Source organism: Narcine bancroftii, chromosome 7 (genome assembly GCF_036971445.1).
Source record: "Narcine bancroftii isolate sNarBan1 chromosome 7, sNarBan1.hap1, whole genome shotgun sequence".
NCBI lineage: Eukaryota > Metazoa > Chordata > Chondrichthyes > Torpediniformes > Narcinidae > Narcine > Narcine bancroftii.
Genome location: NC_091475.1, coordinates 177,798,056 through 177,810,933, shown reverse-complemented (window position 1 = coordinate 177,810,933; position 12,878 = coordinate 177,798,056). Strand labels below are relative to the sequence as shown.

At 44.6% G+C, this 12,878-nt stretch overlaps 1 long non-coding RNA gene across 1 annotated transcript in view; it reads left to right on the top strand.

The window, feature by feature from the left end:
* Window positions 1–1,579: 1,579 nt before the first annotated feature.
* LOC138740118 (uncharacterized) overlaps window positions 1,580–12,878 on the top strand; it is a 29,836-nt gene continuing 18,537 nt past the window's right edge. The window contains exon 1 of the long non-coding RNA XR_011342684.1: window positions 1,580–1,624. This is a non-coding gene — a long non-coding RNA (uncharacterized lncRNA). The remainder of the gene's footprint in view (window positions 1,625–12,878) is intronic.

Here is a 12,878-nt window from a genome sequence, read left to right as displayed (position 1 = left end):
AGTTTGATTGTGTTAATTCACTGATGAGATCAGAAATAAATTTATTGGATGATATGCCGACATTTCAGAAACCTAACTGAGTTGGAGCTCCTTTATATCATTTTGTACAGGCACCTTCTCAAAATAATCTAGCCAGATCTGATGTATGATAATTACAGACTGACGTCCCAGTGTTGGACTGAAGGAAAAGTGCATTTTTGGGCATACTGTCTCAGATTAGGTATTCAGGTAAACATGAAAGATCCCATGGCAGTGTTTGAAAAAGAACAAGAATATTCTTCTACTCGATATTTATTGTTCTAACAGAACCATTGAAATCAGATGAACTGGTCGTTAGATTATTCTTTATAGGATTTTGATATACAATGAAACCTCGTTAGAACGCAATTCGTTAATCCATGGAATTGCTTATAGCGCGGGTGTCTGTGGACCCCAAACATTGATTTTAGGATGCCTGACTAACTGCCACAAACTCAAAAATGGACTCTTATCATGGGCGAGGGGGGGTGGTGGGGGGGAGACCAGCAGCGCGAGTCGGGCGGGCTGGAGAATGGCAGCGCGACTGGAAGGGGGTGGGGGTGGATACGGCAGCACAATTCGGGTGGGCTTAAATTCTGTTTTCCTGCTTCCTGAGTCATAACATATATGCATCTGTTCCGCGACTCGGTATGAAATCTTGGACCCTAACTACTGCATTCTAACAAGGATTTACTGTATTTCATTTCCCTCTGATGTGTACTTCAAAATTATTCCACTGGGGGCACATTGTTTTCAGATGTTCCTCCAATGGAATAATCCAAGATAGAGGTACTTGTTGCTTTGCTTTTTTCATGTGAAAATTTGTCACTTAAAATGAAAATCACATTCATACATTGAAATTCCTTATTTACCAAGTGAACTGTTCTAAATCTATCCATTCAATCATTTATACATTTGTAAACTGGCACAAATAACTTGGCAAAATGACAATTTAGTATGAAATAAATCAGGTATTTTGCCTATCAAATGACATGATTCCAACTGTGTAAAGAATACAGCTTGTGTATAAAGAAATCATGTAAATATAGTGCTAGATTTTACAAGTTTTTAGGCTCCGACATCTCTCAATATGTGTGAAGGAGAAGTGAGCAAGTAGGTTATGAAGAATTGGAGGAGGTGCTGATGGAGGTGGCAAATGCACTGCCTATTTTTATAGTAAATGTCCAGAGACAAGCACAGTGTTTTACAGCTTAAAAACTCCTTCGACAGGTGACATTAAAAAAATCAGTATTTATTGCCTTTTTTTCTCTTTTCATGGAACTCCATTTTTCTTTCATGATACTTGTGCAACCTATAATCAAGGCACTTGAAAATTACCCCAGAATGTCAGTAGATATGTCTGGAAAACATTTTTATAAAGATGTAGTTCATATTGGTCATCCACGGTGCTTCAACAGTCAATGTGATTGACTTAAAAAGTCTTACAGGATTGAATGTATAATAAAGAAATAGAATAATATTGTAAACTCAAACATTTTTACAGATAGTGGTAGAATGGGAGTTCTCTTATTCTCTTATTTTCCTTAATGGTTTTTTGCACACCATTGTAGTTCTATACTCCAGGCCTTTGAGGAATTCATTTCTGGTAAGTGGTAGGGCCATCACCAAGAAGGGAAACAAATCTCCCCTCATATACTACTGTTGGTGCAGCTCTTCACATAGCTGCCAGAAATCATGAATTATGCTCCTTGCAACTTTAAAAGAGAAGAATAACTAGCCATCTTTTAGTGGCTTACATAGAATATAGAACACAAGAAATAGGTTATTCAGCCCATCGAGTCTGCCCCACCATTTAATCATGTGCTGCTCTATTTTCCCACTCAGCCCCACTGCCAGGCCTTCTCCCCATAACCTCTGATGCCCTGGCTAATTAGGAACCTATTAACCTCTGCCCTGTCACAGATTTACCCCACCTCTGGCTGAAGAAATATTTCCACGTCTCTGTTCTAAGTGGACACCTTTCAATCCTGAAGTTGTGCCCTCTTGTCATAGTCTCTTCCACCATAGGAAATGACCTTTCTATACCTACTCTGTCCATGCCTTGCAACGTTTGAAATGTTTCAGTGACATTACCCTCATTCTCCTGAATTCCAACAAGTATAGACCAAGAGCTGCCAAATGCTACTTGTGTGATAACCCTTTCATTTCTGGAATCATCCTTAAGAACCTCCTCTGAACCGTCTCCAATGCCCGCACATCCTTTCTTAAATGAGGAGCCCACAACTGCTCATGACCTATCAAGTGAACTTTCATCATTGCCTTATAAAGCCTCATCATCACACCCCTGCTCTTGTATTCTATTCTTCTTGAAATAAATGCCAGCTCTTCACCACTGACTCAACATGCAAGTTACCTTCATGCTATCCTGTACAAGGACTCCCAGGTCCCTTTGCATCTGGGTATTTTCAATTTTCTCCCCATTCAAAAAAAATATAGTCTGCCCATTCATTTTTTCTACCCAAGTCCATGACCATTCACTTACTAACATTGTATTTAATTTGCCACTTCTCTGCCTATTCTTCTCATCTGCCTTAAGTCCTCTGCAGTCTCCCTGCTCCTCCACCTACCCTCATATCATCTGCAAACTTGGCCACAAAGCCATTCATTCCATAATCCAAATCAATAATATACAACATAATAAGAAGCGGACCCCCAACCCCGACCCCTGTTGAAAATTATCAGCAAATGGCAGAATATGACCCCTGGATTCTGACTCTCCGCTTCCTGCCCATCAGCCAATGCTTTACCCACGCTAGGATGTTTCCTGTTCTACCATGGGCTCTTGTTAAGGAGGCTCATGTGCGATACCTTCTCAAAGGCCTTCTGAAAATCCAAATACACAACACTCACTGCATCTCCTTTATCTACCCTGCTTGTCATTTCTTCAAAGAATTCCAGAGGGTTTGTCAAACAAAATTTTCCCTTAAGGAAACTATGCTGGCTTTGGCCTACCTTGTCATGTCCCTCCAAATACTCTGTATCCTCATCCTTGACCTTCCCAACCACTGACCTTAATGGGTTAGTTCCTAACCTTTCTACCTGCCCAGGGAGTTCCTAGCCACACTGATTGTGGCAGTCAATGTTCCACCTTTGGCTCATGATGGTAAAGCCTTGAAAGAGCTTTACAGTGCAATCTGCAGAGACCAGACATCCCACCCTGATAGTGAGGTTTCTGGTAACTTAAATCATGCCAATCTGAAAACAGTCTTACCACAGTTTCAACAGCACATCAACGTCGCCACCAGAGGAGAGAACACCCTAGATCGGTGTTCCTGGTGCATACAAAGCTATACCTCACCCCCACCTTGGTTACTCAGATATCATATCCATTTTGCTAACCCCAGCGTACAAACAGCCATCAAAGCAAACTAGGTCAATTCGCAGGGAAATCAGGACGTGGCCGGTGGTTGGTCAGGGGCGGGGGGGTTAGTTGAGGGGGACACAGCAACACTACAAGAATGCTTTGAGACCACAGACTGGAGCTGTTTCAGGGAGGTCGTGTAAACATAGAGGAGTACCCAAGCTCAGTGATTGGATAGATCAGCAAGTGTATTGAGGATGTCACCAAGATCAAATGCTTCACAACTAGGATTAACCAGAAACCATGGTTGGATGCAGAGGTCCAGGCCCTTCTCAGAGCTCATGATGCTGCCTTCAGGACAGGGAATACGATAGCACCAAGATCAGCTAGGGCTGAACTCTCCTGTATAATCTGGAAAGCAAAGCGAGGATATACATGGAAGATCTACAAACATCTGTGTGATGCTGGTGACAGAAGGCGGATGTGGCAAAGGATCATGACTATAATGGGACACAAGTCAACCTTGCAAGTTAAGGAGAATGATGCCTCCCTTCTGGATAGACCGAACAACTATGCAGTTTGATGAGAAGAAGCAAAGAAAGTTCCATTTCCCCTTGATGAATGGACCCCCTGCGTAGCCACAGCCATCTGCCATCTTCCCTACTAGTGCCCCCTTCCAATCTACTTTGGCCTGTTCTGCTTTCATGCCATTGCGATTTCCTTTATTCTACTGAAATACCAACACTTCTGACTTTAATTTCTCCCTGTTAAATTTCATATTGAACTCAATCATACTGTGAACACTGCCCCTTTATGGTTTATTTATACTAAACTCTCTAATCACCTGTAGTTCATTACACAACACTCAATCCAGTACAGGTGATCTCCTCGTAGGCTCATCAACAACCTGCTCTAAAAAAGCCATTTTGTCAGTTTTCTACAAATCCTCTCTCTTGAGATCCAGCCCCAACCTAGTTTTCCCAATCTACTTGCTTGTTAAAATCTCCCATGACTACCATAACATGGCTCTTCTGACACACCTTTTCTATTTGCTGTTGTAATTTGTTGTCCACATCCTGGTTACTGTTTGGAGGTATGTATATAACTGCCAACAGTGTCTTTTTACCCTTGCCATTTCTTAAATCAACCCTCAGTGATTCTATATCTTCTGATGTCACCTCTTTCTAAAGATTTAATCTTATTCTTTACCAACACACAAACACGACCCCCTCTGCTTATCTGCCTGTACTTTCAATACACTGTGCATCCTTGGACATTAAGCTTCCAATGACATCTATCTTTAGCCATGTGTCCGCCATGTCCACAACATCATACCTGCCAATGTGTAGCTGTACTACAACAAGGTCATCCACTTTATTTCTTCTGCTGTATGAATTTAAATACAAAACCTTTAGCCCTTTATATGTAATGTTGGACTCCATGTCCCTATTGCATTTCAACTCATCCCCATGGCTGCAGTTTTGCCTTCTCTGCCTGTCCTTCCACACAAACTCCCTACCAGCTGTCCCTACTTGTGCTCCACCTACTTCTTCCTCTACCTCTTCACGTTGGTGGCCAACCCCCTGCAAATCTAGTTTAAAGGACCCCGCCTCCCCCCAACCACAACAGTATTAGCAAACCACCCTGCCAGGATATTTGTTCCCCTTGAGTTCAGGTGCAACCCATCCTACTTGTATAGGTCCACCTCCCTCAGAAAAGGTTCCAATAATCCCAGAATTTGAAGCCCTGCCCCTGCACCACGTCTCCAGTCACACATTTGTCTGCACTTCCTTTCTGTCCTGGCCTTCCCTAACTCGTGGCATCGGGAGTAGCATGATCAGTAAGGAGAAAGTTAGAAAAACCGTGCCTCAACTCTTAAACCGCCACCTCAGCCTCTACTCACTGATTTTTCTCGAACCAAAGCCTAAAATTCCCACTCCTACAGTGGGCCACTCACACAAGGACCATTCTGCTTGACCTTATCTTCCTTTTATTGGCTATATCTAATTAGCCAGCAAAAACAATTAAACAAGCACCTACCTCTTTTGCTGCTTTTTAAATGCTTCTCCTCTTGTTCACAGTCACACTCTCGCAATCCGTGAAGAGACCTGCAAAACTTTCCATTCTAAGCTCTTCTGCCGATGTGCGTGTAGCTCTCTCACTCTGCAAATCAATTGGTCTGCTGCTAATTCAAAGAACATCACAGCACAGCATAAGCCCTTCAGCCCATGATGCTGTGATATAAATCAACTCAACAAACTAAACCTTCCCCGCCTCACACCCATGACCCTCTATTTTTCTTGTATCCATGTTCCTGATTCAGTCTTTTGTAATGTCCCCATTGCACCTGTTACAAGCCCAGAGGCCCCCAAAACCCAGCATCAATAGATATTCACCAAGACAAATGGTTACTTAAACAAAGGTTAACTTTACACATGAAAACAGAATCAAACTTTAACTTATTACTATTAACTTACTTTACCCAACTTAACCCCCTTCTAATTCTAAGCACATGTGTATGTAATGTGTGTGTAAATTCAGAAAAGTTCTTTGATTCACAGTCCAATCTCACTTCTCATCCCTCCTATTCACTGCTGCAGGCAATTCTTATACTGTGCACAGAATTTAACATGTATAAAGTTCACCAGGCTTTGGTGCTTGAAAGGTAAATGGTTACTGCTCGGAAGGTTCTTGTTGGTTTTCAGAGAGAGATGTGTTTTCCAGGACATCCACAATGGAAGTACTTCCATCAGTCACCTCAGTGTCTTGCTGATGAAACTTGCCCATTCAAGGTTCTCCAGATGGTAACCTCTTTCTTTCAGGTCACCACAGAGTTCATTTTTTGTTTTTTTCTTATTTCAAGTGAAACATTAGACAGTCAGTCCTCTCCTCTTGCATGAACCACAATGGCTGTGACTAGGCAATCTTCCAAACTGGGCTTCTTGCCAGCTTGTCCTGTTCCAGTCTCCAGTTGCTCTTGCTGGCTGAAACACTGTCAAGTGATCTCTGATTGTCTCTCCCACTCTCTCACACACTGAGACTGAGAAAAAGCCTGTTTGACTCTCTCTGCTTGCAATACCTCTTACAACAGCAAAACTCTCCTGCAGACAATAGTGGCTCCAGCCTGCTCTTTCATCTATTGCCTTGATAAACAATAATTCATTAGTGATGTCTCTCAAGCAGTCTTCAAAGCTCTTGCAAAAAGGTGTGAGAAGCCACTATGTCTTCAGTATTTCAAATAAGATCTGTTTTAAAGTGTTTGCATGTGATCTACTTGAACAAACCTTTCCCAATTTATACTCTGTCGCACACCAGCTTCCACCACCATCCAGAGCAATTCATACCAGGCACCCACTAATCTCTGTGTAAAAAAAAAAAGAGCCTTGACATCTCCCCTAAACTTTCTTCTCCTCGCCTTCCTCTAATGTTTACTACTGTCACCCTGGGAAAAAGATGTTGGCCGTCCACCCTATCTAGGCCTCTCATAATCTTGTAGACCTCTATTATGTCACTTTCATCCTTCCTCACTTCAAAGAGAAAAGCCCTAGCCCTGTTAATATTGCCTCATTAGCCATCTTCTCCAAACCAGGCAACATCCTGGTAAATCTCCTCTGCACCCTCTCCATAGCTTTCACATTGTACTGCTGTTGATCAACCACATTAGCCAGAGAGTTGTGATTAATAGGCTTTAATCACCTTAAGACATGAACACATCTCACGTGTTGTTGGCCCGGTTCCAAGGCAGGTAGTGAAGGAGGAGTTTGGGCGTAACAGCCTTTATAGGGATTTCCGGAAGGAAGGAGTCACAGGTTCAGAGGGTGGGCCATCTCATTCAATACTTACATTGTAAGGTTTGCTGTGGTTCACCTGCTGATTCCCGGCCAATGTCTTGCGTGATAGGCTATGCCTCCAGTGGTTCAGGGGAGGTTAATAGGACTGTGGTGTTGCTTGGTCTGGGTTTGGAATGCTATGTCAGGCACAATTAGTGGGGACGGTTGGCCGGTGATACCACGAAGGGGATGTTGATTGGTTGGTCAAGGGCTCTCCTGCATGCTCCAGGTCTTGGATAGAAACCGTGACCTGTCCCCCATCCTGCAACTCCACATAAGCATATTGCATGGAGGAGGTGGACCTTCTCAACTACTGGGTCAGTCTTGTGGCATCTGATATGCCTCCAGAGCAGTATGGGCCCAAGGGTCATCAGCCAGGATGGCAGAACGGTTCCTGGGGAAGAAAAAGAGCCTTACATGCACTGTCACATTAGTAGTGGGTACAGAGGAGAGACCTGGTGGTATGGAGCATCTCAGAGGGACGTCTTGCCACTGGGAGATGGGCAGGCCTTTCAACCTGAGGGCTAGGAGGACTGTCTTCCAGACAGTGGTATTCTCCCTTTCTATCTAACCCCAGGGGTTATAACCTGTGATCCTCTTCGTGGCTATACCCTTGGTTAGCAGATACTGACGCAGTTCTTCACTCATAAATGAGGATCCCCAGTCACTATAGATATAGCAAGGGTAACCAAACAGAGTGAATAAGCTACATAGTGCCTTTATGACTGTGGCCATGGTCAGGTCCAAGCAGGGGATGTTGAAAGGGAAATGGGAGTATTGATTAATGATATTTAGGAAATATATGTTCCTGTTGGTGAAAGAGAGGGGGGCCTTGAAATCCACACTCAGGCTTTCGAAACGGCAGGTGGGTTTTGTCTGGCTGATAGAATTGTGATTTATACTCGGTACAGACCGGGCAGCTCCCTGATATCCTCAACTGAGTAAGGGAGGTTGTGGGCTCTAATGAAGTGGTAGAGCAAGGTGACCCCAGGATGGCAGAGACTTTTGTGGAGGGCTTGGAGGTGGTCCAACTGCACATTGGCACATGTCCCCTGGGATGGTACAAGATCTCATAGTTGTAGGTGGATATCTCAATTCTCCACCTCAGGATCTTGCTGTTATTAACTTTTCCCTGCTTGTTTGTTATTGAACATAAAGGTAACTGCACATTGGTCAGTCAGCAGGGTGAATAGTTTGCCGTGTAGTGTCTCCAGTGGCGCCTCCTTCTTCATGGCTGAGTGCCAGAGTTCAGGGCCCTGGAGAGTTTGGGAAGAAAAATGCCACGGGCCTGCCCACTTGGCAGCCAGGTCAAAGTTGGACGTATCACTCTCCACCTGGAAGGGGATGAATTCATCCACAGTGTGCATCACCGCCTTGGCGATGTCGCCCTTAATGCGCGTGAACACCACTTGGGCTTCCGCTGACAGAGGCTTTCTCTGCATAATTCGGGACCCACTGGGCGTAATACAAAAAGAAGCCCAAGTACCTTTTCAGGGCCTTGAGGTTGTGGGGCAATGGGAGTTCCAACAGGGGCCACATATGGTCAGGCTTGGGCCCAATGCGCCATTCTCCACCACGCAACTGAGGATGGCAGCTGTGAAGTGCCGAACATGCACCTCTTTTGGTTGTATGTTAAGGTGAGACTTTTGGCCGTTTGGAGAAATTTGTGTAAGTTAGCATCATGGTCCTGCTGGTCATGGCTGGAGATGGTCACATTGTACAGGTAGGGAAATGTGGCCTTTAACCCATCTACTATCCGGTCCATCTCCCTCTGGAAGACAGAGACCCCTTGGTGACCCAGAAGGGGACCTGGAGGAAGTGGTAAAGGCGGCCATCCACCTTGAAGGCTGTCCTCCAGGCAGTTCAGGAGTAGGTGGTAAGCCGTCTTGAGGTTAATGGTTGAGAAGACCCAGAATTGGGTGATCTCATTTACCATGTCAGCAATGCGGGGGAATGGGTGGGCATCCAGCTGGATAAAATGTTTTATAGTCTGGCTGTAGTCGATGACTATGCGGTGTTTCTCTCCACTCTTAACAACCTCCAGGGGCTGGTGCTGGGTTCTATGATCCCTTCTGCCAGAAACCATTTGACTTCTGCTTTGATGAAGGTTCTGTCCCCAGGGCTGTATCGCCTGCTCTTGGTGGTGACTGGCTTGCAGTTGGAGGTGAAGTTCTCAAACAGGGGTGGCAGTGGGACCTGGAGGGTAGACAGACCGCAGGTCATGTTTGGAGGGGGAATTGGGTAGTTTAAAAATAGGTAGTTGTGGACTGTGATGGGGGGGGGGGGGAAACGTGTGGGCTGTCAAACTATATTTGAAAGTCTGCAAGTCCAGTCCCAGTATGACTGCTGCACAGAGCTGTGGCATGATAAGGAGCTTAAAGTTCTTATACTCCGTGCCCTGCACAGTCAATGTGAAGGTGCAGCTGCTGTGGATCTCAGTTGAGTGAGATTTGGAGCCCAGGGAAACTTTACACCTTGCTGGGGCTACTGTGAGGGAGTGGCGCAGCACTGTGCCTGGAAGAATGAAGCTCCCCATGCTCCTGGTAACAAATAGGCAGTTCGTGACATGACCATTTACCTTGGTGTTCATCATGGCCCTGGTTATTTGATGTGAGCTGTCCTGATCTATGGTAATTGAGGCCAACGTCTGGTTGCTGTCTGAATCGCTACTGTAGATTTGGTTCGGGGGCACCCTCCAAGATGGCTGCCCCCATGCCGCCTACATGGTGCTGCTCCTCACTGCTGGATGTGACGCTGGAAGTAGTGCAGTCCTGGTTTTCTGTCCCCGTGGTCCTGCTGAGCTGTTTCCTGCAACCAGAAGTGAAGTCGGAAGTGACGTGGTCCAAGATGGCGGCAGCTGCTGGCTGCACGTGGTGGATTGGGACCTACATACCTTCCCATAGTGTCCCTTCTTCCTGTAGGTGGAGCATGTAGCATTTCAGGCCAGGCAGCTCTTTTGGGGATGTTTCGCATGGCTGCAGAAGTAGCAAGTCGAGTGCTCAATAGTGGTGACCTGGGGCCCCGCATCCCAAGATGGCGGTGCCCGAGCTCCCCACCTGGCGACTGCATTTCCCGAGGAGAAGACCTCTGTGTTCAGCTGCACTGCTTCAATCACTTTAGCCAGGTCAATTACTTTTTTGCAGGCTTCGATTGCCTTTTCCAGGAGACTTTGTCTGATATGATCAGATTTGAATCCAGCCACACATGCATCGTGTATCAGTTCTTTTAAGTGGACAGCAGCAGAGACATCTCTGCAGACTCACCAAGCACTTGTCTACAACTACCCAAAAGGTACCTGATGTAGATTACATTTGTCGGAGCCTGATACGGTTTCATTGTGGCTGAGTAAATAGCGCAGTCCCTTGTCATCTGGAAAATGAGGTGGCCGACCTGAGTAAAGAGTAGATCTCGTTTGTCTTCCTCACTCTGCCTGTCATTGTGTCTCATGAAAGGGTTGAGGCAGTGCAGCCATTGATCGAATTTGACTGAGGCCTCTGGATCTTTAGGGTCGATTCCAGTTTATCCACCAGTATTGTCTTGTCCATGGTCCAAAATTAAGGTGATTAAATTGTAGCGCTATCGATCAACCACATTATACTAAGTGTTGTGATTAATAGGTGTTAATCACCTTAAGACATCAACATATAGCCCATGTTGCTGGCCCAGTTCCAAGGAAGGTAGTGAAGGAGGAGTTTGGGTGTAACAGACTTTATGAGGATTTCCAGGAGGGAGGAGTCACAGGTTCAGGGGACAGGCCAGCTCATAAAGCACATACATACTGTTATGAGCCCAGAGGACCTCAAAACCGAGCAGCAATAGATATTCACCAAGACAAATGGTTACTTAAACAAAAGTTGCTTTTAATTATCTTTAAACATGAAAACAGAATCACACTTTAACTTATCACTATTGACTTAACTAACCTAACTTAACCCCCTTCTAATTCTAAGTGCACGTGTATGTAATGTGTGTGTAAGTTTGGAAAAGTTCTTTGATTCACAGTCCAATCTCACTTCTCATTCCTCCAAGTTCACTGGTTGCAGGCAATAATTATATTGTGCACAGAATTTAATATTGATAAAGTTCACCAGGCTTTGATGCTTGAAAGGTAAATGGTGTTAATAGCAGCCAATCAGCTTCATATTATCACGCAAACTAAACAGAACCCAAGGTTCTGAGAGATTTGTTGTTCACTGGATACCCACAACTGATTTTTTTTAAATCAGCCACTTCAGTGTCTTGCTGAAGAAACTTGCCCTATTAGGGTTTTCCAGATGATAACCTCTTTCTTCCAGGTCACCACAGAGTTCCTTGTTGTTTCCTTTATTTCAAGTGAAACATTAGACAGCCAGTGTTCTCCTCTTGTATGAACCACAAGGGCTTTGACCAGGCTGAACTAAACACTCAAACCCATCTTCCAAATGGGGTTTCCACAAGTTTGCCAGCTTGTCCTGTTCCAGTCCCAGCTGCTGCTGCTGACTGTAAAACTGCAGAACTGATCTCTCTCTCTCTCTCTCTCTCTCTCTCTCTCTCTCTCTCTCTGAGCAAAGCCTATTTGACTTCTTCTCTGCTTGAAAAAAAACACATGACCCTCTTAGAAAAGCAACTCCCCGACAGCTTGTGGCTCCAAACCCACACCTCCAAGTTCTTTCATCAGTTGCTTTACAAAACAATAATCCATTAGTGAAGTCTCTTGGGCACTCCCCAAAGATTTTGCAAAGGCTCTTGGCAAAGGCCTGTCTGGATTGAACAGTGCTCCAGTATCTTAAATTAGATCTGTTTTAAAGTGTTTGTCTGTGACTTACACTGCTTCTTCATCCAAATCATTTGTAAAATTCACAAATGGTCCCAGAACAGATTCCTGTGGAACTCCATTAGTCACTGACCTCCAGGCAGAATACATTCCATTTACTCTCTGCTTTCTGCAGGCAAGCCAGCTCTGAATCCACACAGCCAAGCTCCAATGGATCCCATGCCTCATGACCTTCTGAATGAGTCTCCCATGGGGAACCTTGTCCATATACACCACATCTATCATCCCCTCTTCATCAATTTCTTTCCTACTTCCTCAAAAAATTCAGTGAGGCACAACCTGACTCTCATAACCCATGCTGACTATCCCCGAAAAGACTATACTTCTCGAAATGCTCATAAATCATATCCCTAAGAATCCTCTCCAGTAGTTTATCCACCACTGATCCTCATACTGGTCTATAATTCTCAGGATTTTCCCTATTAACTTTTTTAAACAAGACAATAACATTTTCCATTCTCTAATCCTCCAGTACCTCCCCCATGGCAAGGAAGGATGCAAAGATCATTGCCAAAGCCCCAGGAATCGCTTCCCTCACTTCCTGCAGTAACCTGAGACATATTTTGTCTGGTCCCCAGGACTTACCAATCCTGATGATTTTTTTAAAAAAAATCCAGCACTCTCTCTTTCTTAACCTTAACATGCTCCAGCACGTAAGCTTGTTCTGTACTAATCTCTCACTGAGTAAGATCCCTGTCTCAGGTGAACACTGAAGCAAAGTATTCATTTAGGACCTCCCCAACCTCTTCTCCCTCCAAGCGCATGTTGCCCCCTTTATCATTAAGCAGCCCCACCTTCACTCTCATCGTCCTTCTGTTCTTCATGTATGTACAGAATGTCTTAGGGTTTTCCTAAATTCTACTTGGCAAGGACTTTTTGGCAAGTAGAATTCTAA